General features: G+C 36.7%; 1 long non-coding RNA gene across 1 annotated transcript in view; it reads right to left on the bottom strand.

The window, feature by feature from the left end:
- LOC311585729 overlaps positions 1-25,073 on the bottom strand; it is an 853,274-nt gene extending 828,201 nt beyond the window's left edge. Inside the window, exons 1-2 of the long non-coding RNA XR_014775320.1 lie at positions 24,886-25,073; positions 22,506-22,577 (exon numbers count right to left, since the gene is read on the bottom strand). This is a non-coding gene — a long non-coding RNA (uncharacterized lncRNA). The remainder of the gene's footprint in view (positions 1-22,505; positions 22,578-24,885) is intronic.
- Between the last annotated feature and the right edge of the window lie 516 nt (positions 25,074-25,589).

Below are 25,589 nucleotides of genomic sequence, written 5' to 3'. Positions count from 1 at the left end.
TTAATACACTACTTTGGCCAGTTTTGCATCAAGTTTTTTCAGAATATCTAACAATAACTTTTCACTGAAGGAGTGATGGGCCTGAGCCATGTTTACAGACATAATTAGAAGTATCCTTTAAATACGTCTATAGAAGACTATCCCAGGAATAAGAAATGATACAAAGCTCCGGCTGTCATCATGGGAAGGGATTGCCTTAGGGGTGAGTATTGTTAATACTCAAAGATTTTACCCATTTTAGATGCACCTGTTGAGGATGACAGTTTCCAGCTTGCACGTTCAGAAAGTACATTAAGCTTTCCCTATGAGAAAAATGCCTTTTTTGTTGTGGGTACCGAAACTGCTGGAAGATACTAGGAGTTATTTCAGAAGATAATGAATGAGTCGATTGTATTATTGAAATTTGACCTCCCCCTTTACCTCTGGGCTAGGGATGGCTTGTGAACATCTTGTTCAGATACCCACTGTCTTAGTTAAAAAATAAATGTGGCCTAAACTAAAAGGCTTCCAATACAACAGTATGAAAATTGGAATCAAACTGGAATGTCTTTATGATTTCCAATAATTTAAGCTGATAGGAGATAAAAGGTAAATAAATGTATTCTTAAAGCCATTACTAGAGAGGTTTTAGGTAACTGAACTAAATAAGAAAGTGGAGAAACAAGATAGTAGCATATGAGACCATAAAAAATCCTCTATTTCTGTAAAAAAAAAAAAAAACTATTGAGTGTTGTACAACAACTTGATGGTCCTGTATGGTCTTGATTATACTCTGATGAAAAAAAATCAGCAATATAAGCCAAATACCTGCTTAATAAGTAGTGATCTGTGCCAGTAACTTAAAAGAAATCTGATTGATCAGAGTGGATGCCCATTTTCCTAATATTAACAAAGGGAGATAGCAAATATACCTGGGTCCCACTGGCACCATTACCCCACAGTCTGAGGGAGGAAGAATACTTATCTGAGATATTACAATACAAGATACTCATAAGAGAATTGAGAAATATCTACCTAGTGCAATAATGTTTAGCTTGCGTTTTAAAATGTTCTTTTGATTAGATAACAACAGGCAAGAATTAAGTAGCTAAATCTTCAGAAGGCAAAAATCACCACAGGAGAAGGTGAAAGGGGAACATGAGGCTCCTTTTCATAAACATTTCTGTCCTCCAACTTTGCAATCATTGTTGGGCATCTAGACAAACCCATAACATAACTTTTTGAATAGTTATCTGGGCTTTTCTGAGGGTTCTAGACTGATGGAGAAAGAGTTAAAATAAATTGCTCCATCGCTTTGATTATTAAATCAAAACTTTGGGAAAGCAGCAGGTACAAAAAAATAACACTTTGTTTATTAAAAGAAGACAAAATTCTCATGGGATAAACATTCTTCTTGCACTACAAAGTTATAAGCTTGTCATCCTCAAGGACATTAAGTTGAAATAATGAGAATTTTGTACACATTAACATAATTCCTCTATATATGACAATAATTTCATAAACCTACTATTTTCTAACACAGAAAAGAACTAATAATAAAAAAGAGTATGTTGTCACACTTGAGTTTGCCACTTCTTCACAATAACCACTTATTTGGGGCCTTGTTTCTTCTTTTTAGTGAGGGCTCCTAGCGCATGCACATTCATATTATGGTCTCTTGTATCTCTAAAGTCAGTTTGGATAAAGCAGAGACCATTAGAATGCTGAGGGTGTGATTTGGATGTAGAGGGCACAACAGTAATAGAGAGATAGGTTCTCACTAGATGTTGGATATCACAAACAAGTTGGTACTAATAAAAGCTCCATAGCTCCAAGAATTCATTCTTTCTCACCTTCAAAAACCATATACCGGAGTATATTAACCTCCTAAATATCAAAAACAAGAAGAAAAGAGATGTGCTCTAAGGGTAAGAAGGTGTTGGATTGTATTATCAAAGTAACGTTTCTGCATCCTGTTACCATGGAAATAGTCGGGTGGGGTAACTCTTTACTTACTCTAATAGTTTATTCTTGAAACTGTTATGAAAACTCCATAACTCTTATATAGTAGAAAGTAAGACTGACAGCTAGCCAGAGCCCTTCACCATAGTGGCTTCTTAGATAAAATATTACCAAATAAAGTTGTAACTCTTAGGCTTAAGATTTAATATATTGATTCCTATCTATGAATGTTCAGTACACATGCATTTTGGAGAATAATGAAATTTTTATGCAAAATAATTTCTTAATCTAAGAAAATGTATATTACATCAAATGTATATGTGTATTTTGTGTCTAATAAAAATTACTGTAATCCTTGTTGGGGAATCTTTCAATATGTATATTAGTCATGCACTTCATTTTTTTTGACATGACAAAATGACATAATGTCACTTTGGGGGCATCCTAGTCCATGTTTACATGCACACAGAACTGAGGTAACTTGCTTATATAATCCACCATCTTAGTGTAGGTAAAAAGCTTGATGACACCCCCCCATCCCAACAACAAAAACTTCTACATTAAGTAATTGCACATTCTTATGATTTTTCTCCTTGATGACACTTTTGGGTTGTTATTGCACCCTGTCGGATTAGTAATTAGCATGCAGCCTCCGTTGAACGTAAATGCATTGCTGCTGATTCCGCAGGAAACAAAACAGAATGGACACTCTAATAATCAGGAAGAGCTGCAGAAGCTGCACACATTTGGTGCATTACTTTCTTCAACGGATTAACTTGGAAGCGGTCCCTGGAAAGTAAGCTAAAGTTCAGAATGGGTGACTATGGGTAAGTTTCTCTATAATTTTTTTCATTCTTATTTAAATAATAATTGAGCTAACAGGCTAGGCTAGGCTATAAAGGAGATGAGTGGCATAAACATACCTTTTAATGAATTTCTGAAGTAAAATAATAAAGATTTCCCCCCACAGGACGTCTGTGAGAGAGATGGAGTTCATCAAAGGTAAATCTAAATGAGAGGAGCCAAAAGGGCCTTTATTTGGGATTCTGAGCTATAGTTTGTCTGTATTAAATGGGATTGCAAGAAGGGATGCCTAACATATATATATATATATATATATATATATATATATATATATATATATATCCATCTTTGGGAGTATACTTCCTTGGCTCGGATATATTTTCTAAAAGAAAATTATTCAATATATAATAACCAAAGTGAAATTATGCATCATTACCATGCTAAAGTTGCTAACGGATTGTTTTAATTTATACAGCTGAGTGCAAAATGGACACATTTAGGGGCTTATTCAAAATTAAGAGCTTCAAAATCCTGACAGAAAGTACTTCAAGTAAGTAAAAGGGGTATAGTAGAAAAAGGAGGATGTCCTTAGAAGTTCCTGGCCGATATAAGGAGAAGTCCTGTGGCTGTGATGGTGAGCTTGCTCCATAGTGCTGCTTTAGTCCATCTGATGCAAATTAAGCTAGTAAGCAAGCAGGAATGAAGTCTCAGACAGAATGCAAGGTATCTTGATTCTAGCCCCAACTCCCTACTGATAGGAAGTGTAACCTTGGGTGAATGACTCATCTTGATGCCTCAGTCTCATCCATACAGCAGCGATGGAAATGCAAGGTAACACCGTGAGTTACATAACCTTACGGCATGAAAGCAGAACATGCTTTCCTTGTCTCAGAACCAGAATTCACCGAGGACTGAACCAGAAAAGAATGTGCATGGAAGTATAAGATGGTTGAGGAAACATCAGAAAGGAAGTATGCTTTGGGCAGTAGATCTTTTCCTTATTCCAAATGTGAGTGCCGTTACCCATTACAATTAGCAATACATGATTATAGCTATAATTATGGCTTGAGATTGACCATTAATACACAGAAAATGCACACCGTGCCTTAGTGTTAATAAAACATCAATTATAACACAGGCTATAATGGACTACAAGCCTCTACATGGAGAGAAAACAATTAGATCACCATCACATCATGCATATGTATATATATATATATATATATATATATATAGAGAGAGAGAGAGAGAGAGAGAGAGAGAGAGAGAGACTTATTTTCAATTTACTAACAAGTTTTATATTATGTATGTTCTGCGCTCATATATTAAAACACTTCAGAGAACTTGTGATCCTATTAAAAGTCATCATGCTCATTAATTTCTTCACTTACAGGAAAATGCATATGTTTATGTTTACATTCCTCATATTTCCTACATGTAATATAAACTGCACTGACTTTTTTGAAGACTAATTGCTCCTTCCTTCATTCTATGAATACCTATTTCACACTTTTTGTGGATCAGGCACTGTTTTAGTCATTTGAGATTTTAAAAATAAAAACAAATCATTAAAAAGAGCATGCCTCTAACCACTGAGAAATCCCCTCCTGTGAAACAATTAAATTTTTAAAAAAAATTCACTGTTCCCATTTGCCTTCCAATCTACTGGGGAGAGTTTTGATAATATGAAACAAATACATAAAGTATTAAGTAATTGATAATGAAAAACAATCAGAGTAAATATATTTTAAAAGGAAAGAGTTAGACTTGAGGAATTTGTTAAATTTAAAGTAACAAGTGATTAACCGTTATATGATTTAGATTCCTTAACTTGATATTTTACTAGGAACCACAATTCAGTTGAGCTATGACCTACATTGAATGCAGTCATGACTGTTTACTGGGTTATCCATGTGTACTCTGAGTCCTTCCTTGTGCTGGGCTTCCAGAATGTGTAACAACACCAATAGGGCATAGTACCCACAGTACACACATGGATTGATCTGGTGTGGGAATTGAGAACGATAGACATGAAGGCATTGGACATATATTTTTGTTATGTGATATAAAGTAGTATTCAGACACAGGTATAAACTGTACTTGGAAAGATGGGCAGGATCTATAGGGCTCATCCGTTAATGCTGGAAACAGAGACATTCTCTGCTTACACATGTGTCTGGATCACCGAATAAACACTGAGGGCCTCCTGGGATTGCTTATCTTTGATTGCCAACACCCCATCTGGGACCCGGGGACGTATAAGATAATCAACAAAGAATTATAGGATGAAGGTGTGCCTCGTTCCTCCCATTCACTGTTCATGGAGTACAAAGAACCTTTGTAGAGGGATGGTTCTTATGCTTAAGCATTTTATAATTATTTCTGAGAAGCTTGTCATGTCCATAAGAATCTGTTCATATACTGACAATCTGTGTCTACATTCTCCCAGATTACTAGGGATATTTTTACAAATTCTTCTTTAATAAAAGGAGCCTTTTCTATAAGGTTTTACTGGAGACTTTATTGTTTTCTGCTGAAATATTATCCAATGAATATCTCACAGTGTGGCAAACCTATAACTTCACCTAGGAGGAAAATAGTTTCTGGGAGGGACCTAAAGTTTTTCTACTTAATGCTGATCATATAAAGGGCAGTACACAGAGTAATGGCTCTAACAGCCACAGCTCAAAGTTTCAGTTCAGAATAAATTCCATTTTGTTTTAATAGCTTGTTATCAGAACTATTTTCATTTCTCTACTTTGAACTCCCACATTTAGTTACTATGATCTAATTACCTGCACCAAATTTGGCAGAGTTAAGTCAGACATAAATTCCTTTTTTTGTTTTTTTGCACCACACAACTTCAAGTTCTGATTAACATTCAGCCACGCTAATAAGATACACTAGCCAAAACAGTTAATATTCTTTTAGCTGTACTTTCTTCTTAAAAAAAAAAACCAGGTAGCATAAAAATACAATTTTAGTGAGAGAGGTATTGTTGTCTTTTTTTTTTTTTTTTTTGAAATGGTAGGTCAAACATTTTGGTAGGTGAACTGTGTAACCTTGGAACTGCGTAAATTAATCACAGCTATTAATATTCCCTTCAATAGCTTTTTAGTCTTACTTGATAAAATACATATTTTATAGTGATAGCTTATTCATTAGTATTATTTGCATGATTAAATAGTAAATTAGGATGAACCGTGCAGGTGGCATTATCTTGAAAGCAAAAGCAAGATACCCATACAACAAAAATTGTTTTCTAAACTGGAAATGGTTGGATTTACTATTTTCTGCATTTAAAGAGTGAGTATAAATAGTTTAAGGTAGATGCCTGTGCAATTCATTCCTATTCTTTCCTGCCTTCTTTGCCTAAGATATTCCTGGCTCCTGTATGCTTCAGCTCAGATCTTCACTATCTTTTGTGATCGATGTAGTAAGGAATGACTTCCACCACAGTGCTGTTGATGACTGATAGAATCCTCAATAAATTGTGCCTAGTGGGAGGTCCTCGTGTCTAGACATGGGCTTTTGAAGGCAATATGGGTTGGGGGCCCCTAACTCTTCCTTTTCTTATATTTTATCCTTAGGCATGTATAAGTTGAGCCTATTCCTGCCACAGTAGGCAGTTTATTGCAGGTCTGAAAATAGGCCTATCAATCAAAATTCCGAACCTATGAAACAAACAAAAAAAATACTTTTTTCTTTATAAATTAGTTGTATAAGTTATTTGTTACAGTAATGTAAAGCTGACTAAGACAATTTTGTCCGTGGAGATATACCTATAAAAAAAATGCTAGAATCCTTGCTTTCCTAGGAGCAGAGACATATAACAGGTGAATAAATGCCTATAAAATTTAAATTAGATATATTGTCATATATCATAACAGGATATAAAGAGAGAGGAAAGAGACAGCAAGAATACTCTTAAGAAGGGTGGTTGAGAACAGCAATATCACACAGATTATATTTTCAGTCACCTAGAGGAACTGGCTTTACAAAGTACTTGGTGCCCTGAGGGAGGGGGAAGCCTTCTAGAAGAAACAAAAATACCACAAGATCAGAAAATAACTTAGTGAGTTATGAAATCAAGGTCAGTCTGACTAGAACTTTTTATTCAAGAAAAAAAACAAGAAACAATAGCAGAGAGAAAAGAGGCAGCCACTCTTATGTAAGGGCAGATAGGCTGTGGTAAGAGGTTGAGGTTTATTCCAATTAAAGAAAGCTACTGATTAGGATAATGGTGGAATTTCCAGTACAGGTCAAGAAACAGCAGGATGTAGGGAAGATGGGTCCTGGTCTACATTACTAGAGAAGAGGTTTCTTGTGCTCTTGTGTCATTTACACATCTCAGTATCTTTTAGTGTCGAGGAAGACATTGCTTTCAAAAGCTCCTTGAGTATACAAAAGGAAATAATCTATTTCAGGGTTATCTTGGCCTATTATAGCACTTAATATTTTTACAATTCTTTAATATAGTCTCTGCCTCGTGTCTTGAGAAGGGAAACGTATCCAAGAATGGGGTGTGTTCTGACTGGAGTTCATTTCTGCATTTTGAAAAGAAGTATTTCATACACAGCCAGGAAAAAAAAAATGTTTTCACTCATCAGTGTAGAGGTCACGTGTTTAGGCTTTCCCTAAAGAGTTGCATGGTGAAATATCAAAAGCACAAATATGATGGTCACATATTAGAGTGCCAGTCACAAGAATGTTTAAACCATTTGCCCATCTTAAGTTGCAGAGCTGATAACTGTGATAATATGGGATTCAAATATAGGTGACTTCATTTTTTAATCAGTGTGTATCAGTGGCTAATTTAGTGAATAGCACACTAACTCAGACGCTTTTAAATAGATAAAATAAAATCCAGCTGATGAAGCCTTTCTACTCGTCATCCTGAGACACAGATACAGCACCTGTTCGCTTGCAAGATGCAGCGTGGGTGCAGCTTATAAAACAAATATGTGTTCCACTGAAGGATGCATACTGGCCACTTTATAGTCAGCAAGCCAATATAACCACCAAGGACATAAATACACTACCTGACAGCATAATTAATCCACTGTTACACAATCAATGCGGAATAGTAATGTTTCTTGGGAAATGGAACACAGCAGAATGAGCCCGAATTTTCCCTGAGCACAGATGTTGAGCCTTCATTCGATGAATCCTCCCTGGAGGGGACTGTAACAAATACATGGAGCCTCTCAAGGACAGCGAGGGTTGTAAATTGTAGGCTATAAAAGTAATAATATAAATATTGTGCCAGCATTTATAATTTATTTGTTGGACTCACAAGTGAGAAATAGGGGTTAGCTGGCAGGTCTAATTTGAACTCGCTTTGGCAAATCCATGCTGCATACTAAATCATGGCTTCCTGTATTTCACTTAAGTTTCATAACACATAATAAAGCTCAAACAAAGAATCTCCTCTGAGCAGATAGAGTTATGGACCCAGACTTCTGTAATGTGGATTACAAACTTATTCTGTTTTTTCTTTAAATACAAATTTACACTATTCTTTAATTTGCAATGGGTAGACTGGAGCACATAGAACACTGGAGGAAATCATTAAATCAAAAGACACTTTAACATATGCAGATACTAAAATCCTCTGTTTTTTCTGAAACATATTGGGAAGCCATAGTGATGAAACACAGAAAGTCACCCATGTTTGTCATATTTCCATTACTATAACAAGTACCTGAGACAAGTCAACATAAGGATACAGAGTTTATTTGGGCTCACAACATTAGAAGTCTGGGTTGTCATTTTGCATTATGCATTGTGTCATCTTTACTTTGGGCTCATGGGAAACACCGCATCATGACTAAGTCATGGCACTGAGTGAAACATATTCGGCTCATGGCTAGCAGAGAACAAGACCTTGCTAGTGTTCTATGTATTCTACAGTTTCTCAGAGTCAGCATACGTGGAAATATTTGACTACTACTCTGTCTGAAATACAAGTTGTTGCAAAGTAAAACATGGCATCAAAAGAATAAAGTGTCAAAGTTACATGTACTTGAAGAGTGCTATAAGATTTGATGTGTGTGTGTGTGTGTGTGTGTGTGTGTGTGTGTGTGTGTGTGTGTAACAATAATGATCAAAGGAAAAGGGGTTAACAAATTGAGCGTTGAGAAGTGCATGGAAGGAGTTGGAAGGGGCTGGAGGGAGGAAAGAGAAGAAGGAAAGTGATGTAATTCTATTTTAATTTAAAACACACTTTTTAAATTATATAATTTTATTTAATTACTTATTTAATTACTTTACAGCCTGATCCCAACCCTGTACCTCCTCTCCTCCCAGTCCCACACCCATGCCTCTCCCCACACTGCCCTCTCTCCTTCTCAGAAAAGAGGAGGTCCCCAAGGGGTACCAACCTTCTCCCTCTGCACTCCATCTCCCACTTAGGCCTGACAAGGCAGCCCAGCCAAGGGGGAGGGGATCCAGATACAGACAACAGAATCAGAGACAGCCCCTACTCCCACTGCTAATGAACCCATATGTTGACCAAGTTGCAGAACTTGCTAAGTAAGATTTGGTATGTGGTTCAATACAAGTATGGTGTAATGCACAGAGAAGGAATTAGTGTAGCTGGTACAATAATAAATAAAATACAATAAGTGGTCACTGTTAGGCAATAGAATCTTTCTGAAATGTGATCCTTGAAATATGTAAATTCGGTGCTACAGTATTTGCTTTCATTTACTTAGCATGCGCAGACCCTGGATTTGTTCCCACAAAAAGAGAAAAAATATATTTTTTTTTCAGTTTTGGAGGAGAAATTCAGTCAGTTAGAATAGTATATAGAAGGTCATCATGAAAAAATTCTCCCCCCTGTGTTGTTAACAGCCTACCCTGCAATGCTCCAGTCCGTAACTGGCTCAGTTCCTCATTTAGAAAATATATTTACGACTTCTAAATTCCAGAGTAAAGCTCACAGCTGGCAGCCCAGCCACTGTGTCTCATGGCCTAATGAGAAACTTTAAAGAGTGCTAGCTGGGGTATAAAGATTTGAAGGAAAAGAAGAGACCCACGTGGAAGCTAGTCCACTAGCCCACTGTTCGGGTGGAAACACCACAGCTCACCTTAGGGACTCACTGAAAATTAAAGAAATGGTGCATGAGGGGTGAGAGAAGCATGTGTAGCTTAAAGATATTCCCTGAGTTCTCTTACTTCATTGTCAACATGAATTCCTGAAGCTCGGCATATTCTCAACTGTGCTAGTTGTTTTTCTGTTACTGTGATAAGTCACCCTTATCTTATAGGAGCAACTTAACAAGGTGGGGGCAGGGTATTGATATCAGCATCAGTCTTAGTATTGGTATTGGTATCATTTTCTCACACTTCCAGGATATAATCATCACTGAAGGAAATCAGAGTGGGAGCTCAAACCTGGAAGCAGGAACCATCGCTAAATACTGCTGCCAGGTCACTCTCTGCATCACTCTGTTTTCATTGTTGTTTGTTTGCATATAGCACAAGACAACATGCCTAGGAATCATACTGTCTATAGTACATTGCGCCCTCCCACATTAATTAGCAATCTATTACCTATGTGATCCAGGTAATTCCTCTACCAGGTTCCTTCTTCACAGGTTATGTCAAGTTGACAATGAGTTTTATCAGGAAACTCTGATGTAATTATATCTCAATTATCACAGTAGAATAAATAAGTGCTGAATTGCTGAAAGAATCTCTCCCAATTTGAGCACCCCAAATATGTCTTACAGACTTAGTATACTAGCTGTCTTTCAATATTAAACATCAACCTTCTATTGGGGGGATAAATATGCTCAAATATTCCAATAATATATACTAATATCCATAAGACACAGCCCAATAAACATAGCATATTCTTCATGAATATATTTTGAAATAAAAAAAACAATTCCTTAAATAGTTGAAACTTAAACACACACACACACACATACACACACACACACATACACACACACACAATTTGTGAAAAGCTTCTGTCCACAAATGACTGTAATTTCAACTTTAGAACATATATTTTGTGAATATTTGTCTCTAGATCTGTACAGCCGCTGAGCAAATAAACTTGCTGGCAAATTAATAAAAGAATTTTAGAGAAGGTTACAAAAGTTTAAACATTGGTTTGTCTGTGTTTATCCAACTCTGCAATCTCTCTTGTGGATATATTAGATTTGTTTGCATTTTTTAAATCTCATTACAAGTTTTTGAAAACAGGAAATTGCTTCTGCTACGAGAGATCAATGTGCTCTTGACTCTAGCATTCAACAATGGCTTATCTATGCCAAGTGACAATGGAGATGTGAGGATAGGAGAATGATTTTGGTTCCCTAACAGGCTCTGCACAAAAGAAAGTTACTCAGCAGTAAAGAGCAAAGTAATTATGCATTCTCAAAGTTAATGGTGCTTATCCAGTTCCCTAAAGAGGGATAACCCTCACATTCACGCCTGCTTTGATTAAGGACGGAAGAGAATTGAAGAGGTCTTACAATATCAAAATTAATACATTTAACTTAGAGAAAAATTATACTATAACCCGGGGTCAGAAACACTGAAAGAAATACAACCAAAACCTCTTAAGAAGTTGGCCCAAAATATAAGCTAAAACCCTGTGAAACTTAAAATAGTTTCAGAAACCAAAGCCAGAAGGATCTATCATTTTCTGTTGTCTGAGTTGGGAGCAACATGCAACAGAACGGGTAAAGTCTTACTTCTCAGTAAGCCGCAACAGTATGACCTCTTCCAAAACAGACCCGCAATGTGAACACACTGCATGAGGTCAGTTCAGTCCCCATCTTGTTGCTTAGATTACTGTCCACATTTCACCTTTCCCTCCCTCTTGGATATTTTAATCTACTTCAAGGATTCAACGCTAAATTCAAAATTCTCTTTAAGGCTTTCTACCACGTTCTTCCTAAGAAACCCACAGGCCGACTGGATGGTGTATATTTAAATTCTCACAAAGCATGTGCCTGCCTTCCCATAAGGATTATCTTGTATTTTTAGCTTGATGTTCATCATAGCTTTCCATCCAGAAGCATTATATTGGAATCCCTTGTCTAACATGTACCAAAGAAGTAAAAGCCTTGATAATTATTACTGCAACACATATACTACATAGCAGTCCTCTCCGACAAACTAGGTGCAGCCATAGCCTGCATATCACTTGTGCCTTCACTGCTACTCAGTTAAAATACAAAATTTCCAAATGTCCAATAGGTTTTTTTCTTTTTTTTCTTTCTTTTTCTTTCTTTTTTCTATTTTCTTTTTCTTTTCTTTTCTTTTCTTTTTTTTTTTTTTTTTTTGCTTTTTTGTTTTTGTTGTTGTTGCTGCTGCTTTTTGTTTTTGTTTTTGTTTGGCTTGGTTTGGTTTTTTTGTTTTGGAGGGGGAGGGCATTTTAGGACAGGGTTTCTCTGTGTACCTTTGGCTGTCCTGGACTCACTTTGTGGACCAGAGTGCTGGGATTAAAGGCATGCGCCACCATCGCCCCGTCAACAGTTTCTTGCTATTGAGATTATACCACCTTCCTGCCAAAGTAGTATTGAAAAATCCCATAATTACCCATAGGATTACTCAATCCCTGTGATTCTTCAGTAACTCCTTTCAGGACCAAAATAAAATAGCAAGCGGATAGAATGGCCCCGCCCCCCGCCATGGTTTGGTGAATCAGACCTTCCAACTTGCAGAAAAGGTTTGTGACATAGATATTTGCATTCTCATAACTCAAAGTACCTCATCATGGCTTTGACCTAAAAACCAGCTTAAATAGTCTCCATATTCTTCTAGCACATAAGACAAAGCAATAAGGTCTCCTCGTCAGGACACATTATGTTCTAGTCTGCAAGACCGATCTGCCTAAACCAAAGCAGCAATACCAAGTTAGTGAGAAATTCACTTAGCCATTTGAGATTAAGTTTATAGTAGAGGATTTCTTGTTCTGGGTTTCTCTTTCAACATCTTGCATACACACACACACACACACGCACGCATACATACACACACAAACACACACACACACACACACACACACACACACACACACACACACACATTTTGCATAAATTCCCAAATCCCATTTTTTTTCAACTGCATATTAGGAGAATAATAAAAAAAATCCAGAACACAATGTTTTAAAAATAAGATTAGAGGTATAAAATGGTGAAATTTAAATAACAATTAATGGTGCACATATATTCTACTCTAGAATTTCTTTCTAAAATTAACATTTTGTTAAATTCCTAATCCGTTTTTGAATGACTTAATTCTTCTGTCTGTGACATCAAGAATAAAGAATTCTTTGTGTGGAGTAACAATTCTGAAAGTTCCAAAATTTTCTTGGAAGCTTATAGGAAAGCAATCAGAACTTCATTAAATATACAAATAATGTAAAAATCTTGAACTTATCAACAACGTAAAACAATACTTGACCAACATTAGAATAAAACAAGTAGATTACTTTCAAGTATAAACAGAATATTTAGATGAATCAAATTTTGGCCTGTAAGATAGATCTTCCTATAGGCTGTTGAAATAATAATGATGATGATGATGATGATGATGAAGATGATAAAGCTATTCTTTAAATATAATGGAATAAAATCAGAATATAAAATAGAAAGATATTTGTAATACCCCCAAATATTTTATAATCCAGTAATACCTACCAAATAGCTTATACATAAGAACAAATCAAAATAATTTTATAAAAGCTTTGAAAAGAACAAAAATGAAGGTATAGCATGGCCGACTTTGCAGATACAAGAAAAGTCATTCATGGAGGGCAATGGACATCATTCAGGCATCATGTTAGAACAGATAAAAAGCTCTCAACAGAAAATGGAAGACAAGGTGGGAAATTTAACCAACATGAAAGAGAAAAGGAAATTTAGGAAGTTATGAGAAGCAAAGAGAACAAACCCATAAGCAAATGTCAGAAATAAATGAAACAAAATGACACTGTGGACAACAGAGAAAAACAAGGAGACCATAAATTAGTGAAACCGAATGACTTCCTGAAAAAACAACAAAATGAGAAAATAGCTCTACTTATAGAAAAAAATGCTAAGGTATAGATTGTATTAGAGAAAGAAACAGAGGGTTATATTCTGCAGATACTTAACAGTTAACTAGGCAGGAACTATACAATTTTATGCCAGTGAATTCAACAACTTCAGTTTAAAAAATGATCATTTCTTTCCAAATGCATATTTTGGTCAAGAAATTATATTCATGATTTAAAATTTTTTCTCATAAATATGGTAAAAATACTATCTAGTCAATCATTTCTAGTCTACAAATCTTCAAGCTAGAAATAAAAATGAAATCTCAATTAATAAAGGAGAAAAATAAAAATAAATAAATTTAAAAAAAACATGAAATCTCAAAAAAAATTCATCATAATATATTGCTCTTTTCACCCTGTCAAGGAAAAGCAGTCACCCTGGGTATTTGTCACCTGATGAATGGATGAAGAAAATGTGGTATATACACACTGGGATTTTATTCAGCCATAAATAACAAGATTTTCAGGAAAACAAATGCCACAGGAAAATGTTATAGTAAAAGGTGACCCAGAAGCAAAATGGTAAATGAAGTGTGTTCTCTGTCATATGTGGATACTAGTTACTAGTTGTTACATGTATTTATTCAGCTGGGAGTTAATATCAGGAGAGACTAGGAAACTAGAGAGGGATCTGGTAGATTCTTTACGGGACTAGGATGAGGAAGGCTGTTGGGGGATGGTTTTGTGGCCTGTGTATTCAGATGTTGATTTCTGTACCCAGAGATCTAGTTGCAGCCCAGATGTTGGCACTGGCATTTCTATAAAGCATCTCCTGTCTCACTGTTGTATAAAAAAATGTTCCTCATCACCTCTGATTAGTTAATAAAGAGCTAAAGAGGTTATAGCCTAGCAGTAGAGCTAAGGCAGAACTTCCGAGATCTCAATGAGGAAGGTCCCAGATGGAGGCAGAGAGATGGAAAAAGGTCACTATGAGGGAGTCACCATGAGGACACAGGTGGAGGAGCAGGAGCAGCCAGGGAAAGACAAAGATGGCAGGTAACAGGAAATGTGGCTGGGAAGTCAGCCAGGCCAGCAAAGTAGGGTTGCTGTAGGGCCTAAAGCTATCATTAATAAATATAAAGTTCTCTATGATATTACTTGGGAGCTAGGAAGAACATAGATAAAACCCCTAACTTTACAGAAGACAGTAGAGCAAAGTAGGAGAAAATGAGGAATGTATGAAATGTCATATGGAAGTATATTATATTGTAAACTAATTTAAATAATAAAGATAAAATACTGAAACTCTTGACAGCAGAAAACCACAACAGGACAGAATGCAAATATGAAAGGGCCATGGGGACCCCAGTCCCAATGGATGCATCTACATCACAGCTCCTGCATCTCCAGCTCAGAAAACATCATGAAAGATTGTATGAGCCAGAATACTAGGAGGTCTGCAATGAAACAGTCTTTCCTAGAAATGGCTGCATAAAGAAGACTGGAAGAGTAGTGATATCGACAGTCATATTATTGTGGGGAGAGAGAGATTCCACAGGATCACAACTCAAGACAAAATACTACAGGCCATTAACAAATGACTGCTGGGAGAAGGAGAATTTGCCTCTTGGACAGTCCCTTACCTTCACTCAGCCTGGAACTGAAAACATGTCAGAAGACACTCAGGAAAAAATAAAAGAACAATCCACTAGCACATATAGGAACATCAAAAGCATGTGTTAACTAACCAAAGCCAAGAACAAAAGACTGCATATGTTTGATGCTATTTATATATGTCATTTTAAGAGCTGTAAACTTCTCGCAGTTAGGGACGTGATTTTTAGGAGAGGGAATGAGAATGAAAAATTATTGTTAAAAATGTACATGAAGATATAAGGCCAGACTGAGCTCTTACACGAGTGCCATCGGGCACAGAAACCAAAATGGAGTGTCTCGGGCTAAAGTTGCACAATCACACTGAAAGTTCAAATAAGAAAACCAATGCCACTTAGCAACTTCCAAAATTAGAAACTAACATAGACTGTTTGTTACTTGACCAGTAATCCAAAACTCTGTATAACTTTCGAGCATCATCTTCAGCCTTCTGGCCTAGTATATCTGACAGAGATATTTGTGAGGCAGAACTATTGAGGATTTGCTTACCTTCTCTTGGCAGAGTTCAACAGTCAACTCTGCCTGTATCCAAGCCTCCCCAATTTTAGGCAGAATTATGTCTGTGGCCAAAATGAGGACATTTTGCCCAGTGGCTTGTTTGCCACCTTTGAAGCCATCTCCATAAGGAGGTTAACTGATACTCATAATCTTCTTTGAAGTTGGAATTAACCTGTCTTATTGTCAAAGAATCTTTAAAACAATAATAATAATTAATTTTATTCCTTCTAAAGTTTCTGATGAGGTTGAAGTCCAGATAGTTTAGTATTACAATTAAGCTTAGTTGTTTAGGGGTTAAGATGTTTTAGGTCTAGATAGTTGTTTTAAGTTGATAGAGATAAGATATAATAGATATGGATTTACATTCAGAATTTTAAACTCAACAAGATAAGAAAGATGTTTTCTTCCAGGCTGTAAAATACAAATAGCCAAAACACTATGAAGTAATATTTAAATAATTCCTGATTGTTTTGTGGTTCTTCTTGCTGCAGGAAGTTTATTGTTTATATTGTAATAATATAAGTGTTATTAATATAAGAAAAATAAAAAAGAGTAAGAAAAAAGAAAGAAAACCATTGCCTACCTAAAAAAAAAATTTAAGGAGATCTAAAGATTCCCATCTACCTTAGCCAGTGTAATTAGAAAGTATATTCTTCTTCAACCCTTAAAGAAAAAAATAGCATCTGGAGTAACATGGCATTAATCAATTATCTTTACTTCTATTGTTTTCTTTCCTCATGTGATTTGGGCATATGGAGTCATCGCAATTTGTGAATCAAAGACAGTTACATTGCCAAAATATGTTTCAGCAGGCAGAGGAAATTACAAGACAAGTAAGACCTGAGTTCAATCCTGAGATGCCACAAGGCGCCAGAAGAGAATTGGTACCTGACAATTGTCTTCTGACCTCTGCAAGCATTCTAGGTCATATAATCTCCTACACACACACACACACACACACACACACACACACAAATAAATGAATATATAAGTAGTTAGGTGTATAGATAAATTTGTAGTGATTTTGTCTTTATATCTACAGGACTATGAAAGACCACAAGGACATATATGATGTAATGAAAGCATTCCATGTCATAACTTTGGTAAGAGTTATACCATTATTGATACATTTGCTAAAATATATGAAATTGTATACTCAAATATTATAAATCATTATGTAAATTATATATCAAAATATCACTTTAAGCATTAGATGCATTCATTTACTAAATAACAGATGCTATGCAGAAATGCCAAAATAATACTATGAGGGAGGGAACTCTGTCACTGGTTTTGCTCTTATATTATTGAAAGCATTTTTTTCCACTTGATATAAATACTTATTTATTGTGTCCTGGTCAGAAAATGATGTTAGACTTCAATGTTCAGTGGCAAATTTGCCTGTCAGAATTTGCCAGATGTTGCATGGCCTTACTACCTTTTATCACGGGAACTTCCAGTGCACTGATAAACCTCTAAGATATTCTCTTACATGGCCGTGTATGTGGTGTGAAATGGGAACTTCTGAAAGAGACTCCATTTCATATTGTTTCTGATGAGGTCATATGTATTCCCTAGACTGTGGTGAAATATTTTATTGGTTGCTACAGTGAAGTGCAACGGATCTCAAGTTATCTTTCTCCTGACCTTAAGTATAAATGAAAAACAATACATTTATTTCAAGGTTTCACTGAGAATAAGCAAGGCTGACTAGAATAGAGGTTTGAAGCTTTTTCGGATTCACATTCCGAACCAAGCCAAAGTAGAAAGAAATTAGAATTTTGTCTCTTGTTGCTAAATTACATTTATTAGTAATAACCATTTGTATTGTTTTTTAATGCTCTATTTTGGGTTTTGAGGAGTAAAAGAAGAAAGGAGAGCATCGGAAGAGAGGTCTAACCGTTATCATGACTATGTGAAAGTGATGAATCTAAACAGAGGGGAAAGCTACTTTAAATACACTGATATTTCATGTATGAGGGAGTTATCCTTTTACTGAACCATTTTGGCATCTCTTTTTTCAGGTACCATGAGAAAAAAATGCATGTAACTTTACTAAATTTTTTTTAGAGGATTGTGATATAAATGTTAATTTCTAAGTCCTTAGAATTACAAGTAGAAAGTTTCAATAAGGTATGTGTTCCAAGGTACCTTGGAATAAGGTATGTGTCATCAGAGATCAAATAAATGATGGAATCAGAGCTACAGAATTGACCTAAGGAGTGATACAATGTACATATACCAAAGTCCTGACTCACAGTGGCCTGTCATGTTTGTTTACAGACCAAACTTGGGAACCTCTCTCTAGCTTCCTCACAGTGAAATCTGAAGCTGGGAATTAGTGTGTAGTGACTACTGTGACAGGTCCTTCTCAGAAAGCCTGGAAACAGGACTGTTCCAAATCTGCTTACTGCAGATTGGCACTCTAGTTTAAAACATGGGTGATAAAACACAATTATAGGGATGGATAAAATAAAATATGCTGAATTCTAATTGCTGTAATCAGCAGAGTAAATGTGAGGAGGCCAAGCAGGAAAGCAGAGTCATTTTTTTCTGCCTATCATCACTGGTTCTGGTCCACCCGACTCTCTAAAACACAAAGCACCATTTGAACAGTGCACAGAAAGTGATTAAAGTGCAGTTGACACCATTCTGGAGTTACATGAGGACATAGCAATGTTATAATAGGATCTACTCACAGGCAGAAATGGCAAATAATAGCTGTAGTCTCAGGGTTTTGGTCTTTTTTATGTGGGTTTTTTTTTTTGCATATTGTTATATACTTACAATTTTTCTCATCTAATTAGCTTAATCTTTGCATATCAAGAAAACTGAGCCTTTCAAATTTTCTTTGTAGTGTGAGAAAAAGAATACACACACACACAAAAAAAACAAAAAATGTAAAACAAAACAAACAAAAAACTTCACAAATTTTGTCAGTCTACATACTTTTTTTTAAACCAGCTTTCCTGAGAATTGGTAACAGATTGCTTACTTTCCCACTGCTTTCTGTTTTCTTTGACTGGAGGGTGTGTTACCACTGGCAATAATGTTGTAACCTCCATAATTTGCTTGACAAAATGAGCTTCTTTAATTCTAGATGGCATTGCAAATTTAAATGGATCATTTTATTTCATACATCTAGTAATATCTTAATGTATTCAAAATAAGTTTTACTATAAGTTTCTGCTATTTGACGCAAAAGAGTTGTATTTCCAGAAAGTGCAAAATAAATAAGAAATATTGAAAGTATGAAATTATGGTAAATATTTGTCTTTCTGTCTCTTTATTTTATTATTCCTTCCTCCTCCATAGTAGAGTGATACCACTGTGTTGGATAATAGTGACAGTTTCCCATCTCTTGCCTCTATAATTTTTCTTCTGTGCTTGTCTTTTACATACTTCCAGATAAACCTTGAAAAGCTCTGTGTAATGCTGGGATGAACAGTATGCTGCAGAATGTACAACTTTGTTGCAATTCAAGGCTAATGAAAAAAATGCCTTCAGATTTCCCCAATTTTTCCTGCACTTCTATCGAAGTAGGGCATGGCATTGATAATCTTAAATTGCATCTTTATTTAAAATAGGACACTTGATGGAGAAACAGGCCAATGGAGGCACAACTAGATCTGCTTGCTCACATTATATTTTTAGAGCCAAATTTCCACAACACTATCACTTATTTCTATGTCTACTCAGTACAGTCCATCTGAATTCAAATTTCCAAAAGGGTAAATAGTCATGCACACAGCGGAGGAGAGCCCCCTACACATAAAAATGATAAATACTAACATTTACACACATACACACATACATTGAAAATTATGGTCACATGTTACAGGAGAGAATGGAATCTAGGTGGAAACCTGCCATTGTCTCCTCTGAAGAGTCGATCCAGACTGGCAAGTGACCCAACCTTAAGCCATGATAAAGATATAGAGGAATAATGTATATTCCTTCCCAGAATTCCTGTTGCCAAGGCATCTTTAGCATGTCTACAGTCCTGCAGCCTTGATCTGAATTTCTGAATAATTCAGAGATTCTCTTTTCCTTCTTCCTTCTATCCCTGTTTCCCTAACATTCTGTGCTTCGTTCCTTCTCTCAAATGTTGCTCCATGCCTGTGGCACCTTGTCCACCATGGGGCTGATCGTCACACCGGATTTTTTTTTCTTCTCCATTTTCTTCCTATGAGCGGCACCCCAAATTTCCAGTTGGCCTAACCTAACCATACTTTTTTCCCGGTAACATGCAACAACTCCCACCAGGATGTGGCCCTGATTTCCAGTAAAATAGGGAAATTTTGATCCCGCACTCTTTTTGACAACTCTAGCCCCATCAGCGTTATCATCAAAACAGTGAGCATTTACTACAAGGTAATCCTGGCTGGGTTTAGGTGTAAAGTTTTCACGATATGAAGAAGAGGTAAATTTTCAGCTTAGCCATTTGAAAGCCAGCATCTTTACCATGGCTGAGTATAGGACTGTAAACTCGGGAATTTCCAGGTGTCATTTCAAGGCTCTCAGCAACATTCTATTCAGTACTCCTCGCCTGTCTTCCTTCATTGTGGAATGCTTCCTTAGACTGCTACAGCTGGTAGGTTAAAGCTACATCCTGCATACTTCCTTTCTATTTGGGTTCTATGTGAACTTTGGACTATGCCAATCAAACATGTGATGAGACAAGAATTCGGAATTGAATATGCAGAAAGAAGGTAGAAGTTTTACTAGTGCAAAGTGGGGCAGAGATGGAGGATCTCTGACCAGCTTTTTAGTATTGGCCTCCCAATTTGATGGCAATTTCTTTCTTTCTTTCTTTCTTTCTTTCTTTCTTTCTTTCTTTCTTTCTTTCTTTCTTTCTCTTATTAAGCTTTGAATTTTCTCTTGTAAAATACATCCAAATATTTTCTTTTTCTTTTTCTTTTGGATTTTCGAGAAAGCGTTTCTCTGTGTAGTCTTGGCTGTCCTAGACTCGCTTTTTAGACCAGGTTGGCCTCAAACTCACAGAGATGCACCTGCTTCTGCCTCCCGAGTGCTGCCATTGAAGATGTGTGCCACCACACCCAGCCGATAATTCATCCAAGTCACAAGTTTCCTTCCCTCTACTCCTTTTTCACCCTCACCTCCCCTCTCCCTCAGTTCCATTCCCCCTCAGTTTCCTCTTCAGAAAAGAGCAGGCCTCTGAGAGACAATGGCCAAATAGGTCAAAACAAAATACAACAAGAAAAGGTAAAAGTCCTTATATCAAGACTGGAAAAAGCAAACCAATAGCAGGAAAAGAGGCCCAAGGGCAGGAAAAAAGATCAGAAGACATCCCCTTTCCCATGGTAAAGAGTCCCACAAAAGCACAAACTAACAGCCACACCATATATGCAGAGGACCTGGTATAGACCCATTCAAGCTCCAAGCTTGCCTCTTCAGTCTCTGTGAGCCCATGTTGAGTCATACTGAGTTGATTCATTGCGTCATGTTCCCTTGGTGCCCTTCAAACTTCTAAGTGCTACAGTCTTACCCCCTCCTCTTCCACTGGGTTCCCCAATTGATGGAGATTTCCAATTTAGACACCACCACCACTCCCCCTGCCTCACATGTCTGGCTAGAGCTCTCTGCACCTGTTACCATCTTCTGCCTAAGGAGGCCTCCAGACTTGGTGGCAGTTTTAATTCAAGGTAGATACAGCAGTTTTCTTAGTAGCACAGTTCTGAAATGTAATTTTGAAAACCATTCTTGGGAAAATGAATGTAGGTTTTATCTTTTCATGCCCCCAGTAATTCATAGATTATACAATAAAGATAATGAATCTGTTTCTCATGAAATTAGCTAAGGAGATTCTTTTCCAACATTGTCCTTTAGAAAAAATTGATCCATAGTAAAAAGAAAAGAGAGAAAAAGCTGAAAGAGGACCGATGCCTTCCTGGTTTCCTAGATGCAGCATTCCTGTACCAAGAAGCTTATGTATTTTCTTTGTTTGGTTGTTTAATTTCTTCCTAAACTGTGCCAGGCAACCAACTGTACTTGCTGCTTTTAAGTTAGTTTTGGTTTGGTTTCTATCCTTCTGATTATAAAATTGGTACTGATAAGATATCACATCTAACTATTCAATTAAAAGTGATATACATATACATATATATCATCAAATGTTTGTATTTTATGATAAAAACAAGCATTAGAGAGGTTTTTGTTTTGTTATACTCTGATGCCCCCAACAAAATATTCTATTTGAATATCTTTCCCAACACCTTATAACTATGTATTTATGGGTATTAGGATACTGTTTAATTACTTGAGAGGGAGTTCAATGAGCATTTTAAATATATACATTTAAATTTTTAGCTCTCACAGAAAATGCAGTTTTACAAAGTTAAATTCCACTTAGCTATACCCAATGGTTATCCTGATAAACAGCACATTAATTACCACCCTAGATTAAGGAGCAACAGTGGCAGGGGAGGCATACGTCTCTCAGTCTGTAGACGCTTCCTCCTCATGGATGAAAAATGTTAGCCACCAAAAAAGATGCACACAGAGTCTGAAGGACTTCAAAAGATACTGAATATTGGAAGATGCGACTACTGGATCAAGGACTGACCTGTAATTGAGCTCCTTCCTTCTTCGTCCTAATTCCTTGTGGGAGGCAGAGAGGTTCCTACAGTGACAGCATCTGGAGGATAAGGACAGGTTAGCATGTCAGGAATGTATGGCGGGCCTCATTTAGAGAATCTAGAATTGGCATGGGGCAAAACAAAACAACGTAAGCAAAAGTACATAAATAAGTAAATAATTTTCTAAAATTCAAATATTTTTAATCACATGAGTCCATTCTACTAGAAAGGCAAGAAAGAGGTTAAATAGAATTACTTGCAAAAAAATCTCTGTATCTGTGGGGGAGGGGTGCGAGGGCAAACACACCAGTGTATTACCTAAGTATGTAGGTGCATGCCTTTGTGTTCCTCTGTGTATGTATAGTTTTGTATGTCTGTGTGTCTCCATGTGGTTACTTTTACGTTGGTCATAGAACTTAGTCTTAAAATGCACATCAAATGAGAAATGTTTCTCTTGCTTAAATTTAGGCTAGAGAAAATCAATATAAATAAGTGATTGTTTATCTTCTCCAGTATATAACCATACCATTTATAATTTCAGATGACAAAAAATGCTTCTCAGTTGTTAAGTCTGTCTAGAAGAAATCAAATTTATCATGTCCATTTTGTGTTTTGTTTGTCTTGTTCTGTTACTGATGTGTTGGTTTTGACATCTCAGTGACCCCATATCTAAATCATAAATTTCCAAGAAAGAAAGAAAGAAATATGACTCATCTTTCCACATTGTATTTTGTCCTATTGTTTTTTTTCTTCTGGAAAAAAAAGACTTTATGATATGAGTGACATCATCAAAACGCTCACTGATTTTGAGTTAGGATTTATCTTACTGTTAAAGAAAAGGGTACTAATTTGAGAAGTGTAACAGGCTCCCTTATCATAAAATCTCTCTCTCTTCTTAGTCTAAGAAATTCATACAGTTCTTATTTAACCATTGATAGTATTAAGACTATAGAAGACTTCTTTTGAAACAATTATTTTTATTGACAACTTTAAACAACAACAACAACAAAAACCAAAATTTGTAGTTATTAATAAATGTACGTGTGTATTTTGCTTCTCCGTTGCTGTGATAAAGCAGTGACTAAACCCTGTGTGGTACAAAAGGATTTATTTGGCTTTGAACTTGCACTTTAATCAACAGAAGCCAAAGAAGATACCCAAGCCAGGAAGTGAAACATGGAGTACTGAGGAATGCTGTTTATAGCCTTGCTGTTCATGGTTTTCTCAGCTTGCGTTCTTACACAACCTAGGGCCACCTTCCCAGTGGTGGCACCACTCACACAGACATAGTCACAGTCCAATCTAATAGAAACAATTATTCAATTGAGGTTCCCTCTTTCAGGGTGGATCTAGTTCGTGTCGTGGTGACAAAAAAAAATATCACTAACAAAACCAACCCCTTGTCAACTTGACCCACAGAAACATCACAATTAAACCTAATCTTTTATTTCTTGTTTATCTCCTGGATCTCACATTGACATCACAATTTTAAAAGTCTTGTGGTCATTAAAAAGTTATTCCAAGGCTTTAACTATTGATTATCTCTTTCAAGGGACAGGAATATTCATTTTTGGGCTCCTGTAAATGCAAACATAAATTATCATCATCTTACTTCAAAAGGGAAGAACCAGGTTATAAACGTTACACTAAAGCAGAACTAAAGTTCAGCAGAGGAACTATATGTTTCTTGTTGTCTAACAAAAAAAATTTCATTTAAGGGACACAATTTTCATCTGTGGGCTCCTATAAATGCAAACATAAATTATACATCATCTTACTTCAACAGGGAAGAACCAGGTTATAAAAATTTTAGTAAAACAAAACTAAAGTTCATCAGAGTAACTATACATTTCTCGATGTCTGACATCTTGGACTTACTCAAGAACTTCTTAGGTCCAGACGGCTTGGGAAGCGCCATTATTTATCCCACTCTGCCCAACCCTCCCCACCCCCCGCCCCGCGCTTGTTTTATAAGCTCTGCCCTGCTGTACTCCACACCTGTTCCTATCCTTGATGGTTATCCCATGGATGGCCCCATCATCCGCAACATGCTGTGATCCCCACCATAACAGAAGCTATACCATCAACAATAGTTTCTTGCCTCTGTGCAGGCTTTCAAATCCTGCAAAGTATTGCTAAGCATCAGCTTCTTTTTAAGACCCATTCAATCCTGGGGTTTCCCCTGAGCCTGGCTTTGCACCTCACCCTATGGCCTCCCTTGCCTTCTCATAGTTCCAATCCTCAGCTTCTCTCCATGACCTTCTCAGTCCTGCAGCTCGAAGACCATCAAAACCAGTGTTCTCTGAGAAACTCTTAGATAATACTGTGGTGGTCAGATACCAGTTTGAAATGCCACCTTGGTCCTACCTGGATCGCAGCTTCTGCGTGTTTGACTCTGAGAGAAACTTCTCAGGAGGTTGTACTTTAATAATGCCGGCTTCTCATTCATCAGAGCTGTGTTTTCAGCTGCCAGATAACCTGAGTCAGCTGTTACCAGTAGAGCACAGAAGGTTTCACTTGTACAGATTCTTCAAATACACACAAACACCCCTGATACTGTCTTTTCTTCCCTCTGAAATGTTACGTCAACTGCCATTATCATCGATAGTTCTCTAAACATTATCTTTCTTGTTCCCACTACATCATATTAAGCTCAAAGTTTTCCCCAGCCCCAAGTTCAAAAACCCCCTCACCTTCCTACCACACAATAACAGCTCAAGGCATAAAAGCCATGGAATCTTGTCATTAAGGGAAGCATTCATTCTCTTCTGACACTGTGAGGAAACACTGATCAAACACCAACTTAAAAAGAAAGAGATTTTTTTTTGCCTTACGTTTACAGTCCGTCATCAAGGGAAGCCTTGCCCGGAACTCAGGTCAGACCTGAAGCAGAAACTGAAGCAAGCACTGCTTACGGGCTTGCTCTCAGCCTCCACTGCGTCTGCCTTTCTGACATAACCAGGACCACCTGCCCAGGAGGACGTCACACACAGTGGGCTGGGCCCTTCTACATCAATCATTCATCAAGAAAACGCTGCGCAGAATAGCCTCAGAGTGAACTGGTGTAGGCA

This window comes from Acomys minous (genome assembly GCF_964271855.1).
Source record: "Acomys minous genome assembly, chromosome: 16".
Classification (NCBI taxonomy): domain Eukaryota; kingdom Metazoa; phylum Chordata; class Mammalia; order Rodentia; family Muridae; genus Acomys; species Acomys minous.
Note: the sequence above shows the minus strand (reverse complement) of the source record. Positions and strands in the feature narration are given on the sequence as shown.